Source organism: Alligator sinensis, unplaced genomic scaffold, assembly GCF_000455745.1.
Source record: "Alligator sinensis unplaced genomic scaffold, ASM45574v1 scaffold282_1, whole genome shotgun sequence".
NCBI classification, from domain to species: Eukaryota; Metazoa; Chordata; order Crocodylia; family Alligatoridae; genus Alligator; species Alligator sinensis.
The window spans coordinates 670,422-678,288 of NW_005842380.1; the positions used below are offsets into that span (position 1 = coordinate 670,422).

The 7,867-nt window shown below is 48.8% G+C and overlaps 1 long non-coding RNA gene across 1 annotated transcript; it reads right to left on the reverse strand.

The window, feature by feature from the left end:
- Positions 1 to 2,754: 2,754 nt before the first annotated feature.
- On the reverse strand, positions 2,755 to 6,909 carry LOC112551215. Its single transcript, XR_003095423.1, has 2 exons — positions 6,787 to 6,909; positions 2,755 to 2,987 (listed from the first exon to the last, which is right to left on the reverse strand). It is a non-coding gene; the product is annotated as an uncharacterized LOC112551215 (long non-coding RNA).
- Between the last annotated feature and the right edge of the window lie 958 nt (positions 6,910 to 7,867).

Here is a 7,867-nt window from a genome sequence, read left to right on the forward strand (position 1 = left end):
GCGGAGCCACTGGAGTTGCTGGAAGTGGACCCCATTTCCCCTGGGGTCACTCTGCCGTGCACAAGCTTGGGCCCTTGGTATAATGCTATGCCCCGTGATGGCATGGCATTGCGTTTGCTCCTCCTCATAATAATCATAGCAGAAAAAAAAGGGAGACTTCTCCCCCTGGCTTCCAGATGTGCTGAACGGGCACAACAGCACGGAGAATAACCCTGCACGGGAATCTCTGCCCTGTGCGTACAGGTCTCCATCCGCTGCATGCAGACGTGCATGCTCCACGTATAACCGGTCTGGCCCGATGCAAGTTTTAAGCTCTTCATGGCAGGGACTGGTGCTTACTGGAGGTACAGCACCTTCTGCAATGAAGTGATGATATCACTGGGCGTTATAGTAGTATAGTTGTGATGTCACTCAAGGCATTATAGTTGTGATGAAACTCAAGGCATTATAGTAGTAGTAATAATACTACTACTAATATTAATACTACTACTAATAACATCCATACTAGCTTCTTATTTTTTCTCTGCCCCATCAAAAGGCGTGGGTCGCAGCAAAATGTTCAGCTCTCAGCTGACGGCTCCCATCCCTCAAGCACACACCACGAGCAGTTTATTTTTCAGGCTCCAGCTTATGAAGGATGGAAAGGATCAGGTTTGTCCTAAACTTCTCACTCCCCTTCTCTCCTAACCCCCTGAAGTGGAGGCAGAATTGGCTGATTACAGTAGTTCAACTCCAGCTTCGATCTCCCCCCCGCGCCTCCCCACCACCCTTTCCCATCCTCCTCTCCGCCCTGCCTTGCCCTTTTGTGGAGATTTATAGAGCTGAGTGGGCTGAGAACAAATGAGCAGACATTAAGGCGATGTGTCCTGCATACTAATGACAAGATACTGCTTCTGTACCTTGGGGCAAAGCTGGGTCAGGCCACTCGAGCCATAAACTTTATTTATGTGCTTATTACATCGCAGCTGCAGTTGGCTGGCCGGGGCTGCAGGTTGAGAGATCTGTCCAGCAATAAATTTAGCTTGTTTATTTGAAACCATCTACCCCCAGCCTCCAAAAAAAAAAAAAAAAAGCCCCTGGCAGATTTGTGAGCATGGCCGGGAAGGTGAGACAAAGACCGAGACAGGGACCGAGGAAGTGGAGTTTGGAGGAAAGAATGACAGGGTTTTCATTGCAAGGAGATGGAGCTGACTTCATTTTAGTTCAGGTGATATAATAATAATAATAATAATAATGAAGCTCAACGTGTTGCATCAACCTCACCAGGTCATGGAGAACTGTTTGTTCGTCACCAGCAGCGTTGCTGCCTAGACGGAGGAGGAAGGAGTGGTTTTGTCGTTAAGGTACTGGACCAGCACTCAGGAGATTTGGGTTTCACCTCCTTTCACCTCCATCTCTATAGTGAAAAAGATGCTACTGCCTTCGTCTCCTGGGGTCGTGCAAACACAAGCACGGGACGTTTTGTTTCGTCTGCACACGCCCTGAGATTGCAAGCTCCTGGGGGCACCTGGGCTATAATCTGTTAGGCTGAAAGCAAAGGAGCCCAGGTCTGCATGCTACCATAATACTGGGGGTAATAAGTAGGCTGGCAAAATGGGGTTGTTCTGTATTCCTGAGATCACGGCTACAGATCGCCTTTGGGTTATGCCCTCAGCCAGGATGGTCTTCTCTCTCCTTGTGCCACCACACTTCATAGGGCTGATAGCATCCAACTAACGAATGCCAATAAAGCCCCCAAATCACCATCGCTTTCCTGACATTATCTCCTCGCTCCACTTTTCGGCCTAAATTCCCTTCTTGCATAAAAACGACAGTGCCATGCTTCGGGGCTGCACTCCCATACCCCCAAAGGAGAAGTTGGGTGATTCCTCATGGGGTAGATTCATTGCGATCCCTATCTAAAACATACTGCCCCAAAGTAAACCACAAGCAGATCCCTGCTCTTGGGGCTGACGGTGGCCAGGTCAAGGGGGCTGAGGTGCAAAGGGTGAAGCTGTGGTTTGAGTGTGCAAGGCTGGCTGAATCTGCTGGGGAGGGGGGAAAGGGCAGAGGGCACAAGGTCCCAAGCAGTGGTTTTCTTGCCTGATGCTTTGAGAGGGGCTTGTGAAGGCTTGCACGTAGCTCTTGGCGCTGTTGCATAGCCAGATTTAATGCTAACCTCTTTTAAGGACTCAGTCCTGCAGTTTCAGTGCAGCAAAATTTCATTTTGACGTCCGTGGGAGTTTATCCCGTGATAGGGACCATAAGGTTCATCTGTAAGTACTGTATAGGACCAATAAAAAAAGCTCTAAAAATTTCTCCCTGCATAACAAGCTCTGTCCCCCCTTTCTCTCCCTGCCCCCCGTCGCCTCGCATCTTTATTTCAGCCTTCCCCAATGGAAACTGTCCCAGCGGCGCTGTGTTGCCATGCAGTAAACCTAAGCCCTAATTGGGATGGATTTGAGTTCCCAGGCCCTCTGGTTTGGCAAGAGCTGCTTAAGTCACAGGGGTGATGGACCAGCTCTGGGGTGGGGCTGGACGGGGCGGATGGGGAGGAGGGGCACACTGCCATCCTAGCTGTTGCAGGAGCCTTTGCCATCTGATTCATAGAGGGGCCTTGGCAGGAGCCTTGCTGGAGCTCATTCCTGGCTAGCATCCTGCTCTCCCAGCTGGAGGTAACGAGCCAGTCTCAAATGGCTATAAAGAGATGGAGAAAGGGGGGAGAGGATGGAGGCGAGAGAGGCATGGAAGAAAGCAGCCTTCAAAAGAACATCCTTTTTTTTTTAATGGGGGGAAAGGTACAGTCCTGCTGGGGACTTCTAACTAATGTCCCACTGGAAGCAAGCGCCTGCATTTCAAAGCCCAGGAACGCCAATGCAAAGCTTTCTGTAGTCCTGGCTCAGACCCGTCCTGAAAGAGCTTGCAGGGACGACGCGCATGTGTGTCCAAGCATCCCTCCTTCAGGTCCCAAAGCTGCCTCCATTCCCTGCACATTTTGGTGCTCTTTGCTGAGGACAAATCAAAAGTGAAGAAATTACAAAACAGAGAGCCTAGGCAGGGTCATTGGCACCAAGGCAGCTTTATAAGTTTCCAGCCTGCATGCTTTTAGCCTATTGCTCATTCCTGGGTCTTCGTCACACATTGACATCCGGAGTTTGGGCCTTGGTGGCTATGCACTGTAGCCAGAGGTCTGTCTTCAGGGCAGTATACCAGTCTGAGTTTCATCTGCCTATTGATTTAACAGGTGACTTGTGATTGAAACCACGTGGGAAGTGCAAAATGTTTCACTGAGTCATTGCAAGAAACTGATGGACAAACTTCCATACCTGCCACGTGGGCTTTGACCTGTCCCGCTGGCATCATCTTCTCTGTGGAAGTGGCCCGTGCCAGCTGTTTCAGAGGTAGGCGACAAGCTCTGAGATGCACCAAATCGTCTGGGGTGTTTTGTCCCTTGGTTTTGTGCCGTGAAGCATGAGCACGGGTAGCTCTTAAAAAGCACATGATCTATGAAGGGTCTTTCAGCTGAGCTGCTGCTCCTGTATAATGTTGTGAAGCATCCAGGGTTACATCCCGTGCTAAACACCTTGCAGAGGACACGAGGGCCTTTTCTTAAATAGAAACACGTGAAACTCTCCATTTCTTTTGCAGCTTATATGATTTAGCAATCACCCTGTTGATTTAAATACCCATTTGGGACAATTTATCTACAGCACTCCCTGGACATGCTCTTTATTCAGGCTGCTCTGATCCTTTGCTATAACGTGTTCCCCAAATGTGTCGCCGCCGTATTTCCTCGCAAAGCTCATGTTGTGTCGAGATAAAGTAACCCTCTGGAGACCTTTCATTTGCAAACCTACTCAAAGGCTTGCTGGGGGCTGTTTGCCACCCACCTTCCTGCATCCCCCTTGCTAAGGGAGGTGCTCTTGTCTTCTGCTGGATGCCTTTAGGGCTTTACCCACTCTCCCCTTATGTCCCAGCGGGCAGCGTTTGGATCTGGAGGGGAAAACAAAGCTTGGTCTATGCCGGGAGTATGGAATAAACCCAAGGCACAAATGGTCTGGAGAGTGAAGCAAACCCAAACTAGGCAGTGGGCCTGTTTGCATAGTCGGACTCACCAGTGCAAATCCAGAGTAACTCTGTGGCTCTCTTTGCACAGCAGCATGTGGCTCCTGAAGCTGCTCGGCTCCGGCTGGCTCTGCCCCAGGGCCCGCGGCGGTGCTAAGTCGCAATTTCAGAATGAAACCTTCATTTACAGCAACTTGAGTCAAACACTGAGAAGTGCAAAGCTTTCTTAAGGCTCATGCCAGGAGTCGTGAGTAACCTGGGTCGAGTTTGAGGTGAATCCGAGTTGGGTTTTTAGTTTCGGGCAGAAAGCAAGCAACAAGCGGAGGAGCCTTGTCAGAGTTTCACTTTGAGGTTTGGGGGATTTCTCCATTTTCAACACCAAAGCCCATAGGAACCAACCTCGACAGCAAAACAAAACCCCGACCCTCCACGAGCTGGAAGTGAGAGCTTCCAGTCTGCTGGGCATAAACATTTTGCCAAATACTTTGTAAGCAATTGCATCTTTTCTCTGGATTTCTATTCCCATCCTGCCTCGTTCTCCAAGATCTCTTTGTGTAAAGGAAGTGTGGGATTTTTTCCCCCCCCCCATTTTTATCTATCCGTTGCTTCCTGAGCACTTTCATTTTGTGGCCTTTTATCTACAACTGGGTGTTGGTCATCAAAGACGTGATTTTGGAAGATAGACTAAAGCAAAGTGGAGGAATAGAAAGCAATTTGATTGCTGGGTTTTTGGTTGCAATGACAAGAGCTGTGGGTGAAGGCAAAGGCAGATCATTGAATGCATTTGAATTGTTAGTGTTGTATGGCATGAAAAATTCATTCAAGTGGGCTTGATCTGGGACTGAAAATGGGCTAAAGGAGCACACATAACTGAGATAAGTGACTACATATGGAGCTGCAGAGGCAGTTGCTTACTTTAGGACGGGCAGTCAATGTTAGCTAGCAAACTCTTGCTAAGTCTGAACTGTTTTCCTAGCCTGGACGTGGGATCAGGTGAAGTGGATTCCCAAGACCAACTGGTCCAACCTTGACCATTGCAACCCACATGAAAGGTCCAAGACTGGGCAGGAGCTTGACATGATTTACAACCTATTATGTATCCCCCTGCCACTTTTTCTAATGGGAACACAGTCCTTTATAAAAAGGGCAGCTTCCCCCTGAAAGGGCTGGGTGGATGTCTGTAATCATCTGGCCCCGTAGGATTTATTACAACCAGCTGGGAAGTGGCCAGGTGTTCCCCAGTGAGGCCTGAGTGGGTTATAGGAAGGAGCTACCAGACAGAAAGAAATGCTGGACAGGATCGTGAGTCCCCTGTGGACAGCCTTACATGTGGGGAAGACACCACTGATACCATTGTCAAGACTGGCTTTATTTAGACTGTCTAACCAGGGGTCTAATGATGCTCCATTAGGAGAAGCGGAGGTGAGCGATCGGCTGAACTTGGAGGTGTACACGGAGGACGTGTCTACATGTGCTCATTTAATGCACATTAGCCCAATTCAAGGCTCATTATGGGCATGTGTCTACACGCACACACCCTTCATGTGCCTTAAAAATGGCGATTTAAAGCTATTATTCAAGCCTCAATTTGATACTTGCATAAAGCAGGTATCAAATTAATAGCTAAATCATGTTCGTGAACACGTGGATACATTAATGAGCATTAATGTGGTGTGTAACTATTGACTTGGGACTAACTTTAGTTCCAAGTCAGTCTGCACATCCGTGTTAATATGCATTAGCTCGTCCACGTGTAAACGTGCACCTAAATCATCTTAATGCGCATTAAGCTAATGCGCATTAAGTTTAGGCGCATGTAAAAGCACATGTAGACATGCCCAGAGAGCAGCTAAATGAGGTTCTAGCGGGCAAGTACAAAAGCTGGTGTGCTTAGAGTGGGTATTTCCTGGCTTAATGGGAAGCGAGAGGAAAACCTGGGAGGGGGTGGTGGAAGACAGCCCAGGGGAAGTGCGTTTGGGATGAAGCAGGGCTACTGGAAAGGCAAGTGGTAGCAATGCCTTGCACGGGAGGAAACGTAGTGGGCTTTAGCAATGGGGTAAAACATGTTCAAGCATGGCCTTTGCAGATAAAAGGCCTGCTTTCACCTCCAGCCCCACTGATGTGCCATGCTGAAAGGGATGCAGGCCCTCTGCCTCGAGCTGACCTTGCTTTCGAAGGCTGAAAAGCTTTCCTCTGCAACCGTCTGTCTCAGCACAGCCCATGCCCAAGGCCTGGGTGCAAAGAGCCTCTTGTCAGCTCATGTTCAGAGCCTGAAACTGTGTTTTCCAGGCGAAACCCTACTCTGGAAGGTGCGTGCCTATCAGGTTCCCCTCCTCCTCCCCGCCCGATCAGCTTAATTCTCGGTTTGTGCTTTCTGAGCGGATATAGGAGTTTCCTCTTCAAGGCCTTCAGGTAACTTGCCCACCTGCAATATTGGACTCCAACGGAAACGTGATTGCAACAAGTAATAAGGAATGAGAATGCATTTTCTGAAAGGCGGCTTTCCAGCAAAACCCGCCCTATTCGAAGAATACAACCTCCCCCCTTCCCACCCACCAAACCATGACAGGCTACATAGCAGGGGGTGAGCAAGTAGCATTTAACTCTTGAACTTCCAAGCCATTTAACTCTTGAACTCCCAAGCCAGCTACAACTTTAGGACTCCAACCCTTGGGGGAAAAAAAAATCCATGCCCTGGCTTAGGAGGGTGCAACTCTCTTGACTTTGATGTTGCTTACTCACCTGCTTATCCTAGATCTGGATATATCCCTCGGTCGTATACCTGGGGAGGAGGAAGAGGGAAATGAACCCAAGGGTTAATATTTCCCCAGTGGGGAAGTTATCTCCTTTGTTATTGGAGACAGCCTTGCACTACTGAGGAGAGCTATTAGCATGCAAATGCACTTTGTCTCATGGTTTTTAATGTTTTACTCCTCGTAATTGCAGAGACCGGCTGTAATTTTTGGACGCTGCTGGGATTCAGAAAGCGGTCCCTTCCCCCCTCCCCAAAGGTGGCTGCCATTGCTGTTGTCTTGTGCTCTGATCTTTCTTCCCTACCTTTTCAGCGATCGGATCAAGTAAAACAGACCAGTTATCTATTCACGAGCAAACCCACACGGGGTGTTCGAGGACCATAAGACACAGCAGTAAAAAATAGCAAGAGTCTTTGCAACAGATCTGAGCCTCTTCTATAAACCGTCGGTCAAGAACGGACGGGTAGTCCAGATCCTTGGCTTGTGTGATTTGAGGAGTGCCATTCATGTCAGCTAAGTGAAAATCTGGCCCATCCTCTCTTGCAGGTACCCTGAGTCCGTATTGGCTATATGTATTGGTTAAACTTTTCAGTGGAAATGAGTCTTCCTAAAAACTCCACATCCAATCTCTGGGTTTGAGACACCTCCTCCCCAACAGACAATACAGGCATCGCCAATCTTTGCAATTGTAGCGTGGGTCTTGCATTGGATGGTGGATTTTTGCAAAGCTTCAGCACCTGGAGTCATGCACCAGAGGGACTCCTGGCTTTCATATAACTCTCTAGCCTTGTGCTTACAGAAGTGTGATGCCTGTGGACTCAACCCCCTGTTTTGGCTGCGGGGATGAAGATGCTTCAAGCTGGGAACTGGGATCCAGACCTGGATGTTTGGATGTTTGGGTTTCTATGCTCCTTAGACCTCTTTTCTCCATACTCCAGCTTTCTCTACGCACACGCCAGGGGTTGCACCTTTCTTCCAGTTTTACCTCTCTCGGGTTTCCCTTTTGAGTTGAAACCAACTCTCTATCACAGGTGCTTGTTCCATGTTGCACGACCTTTCCCATGCATAGT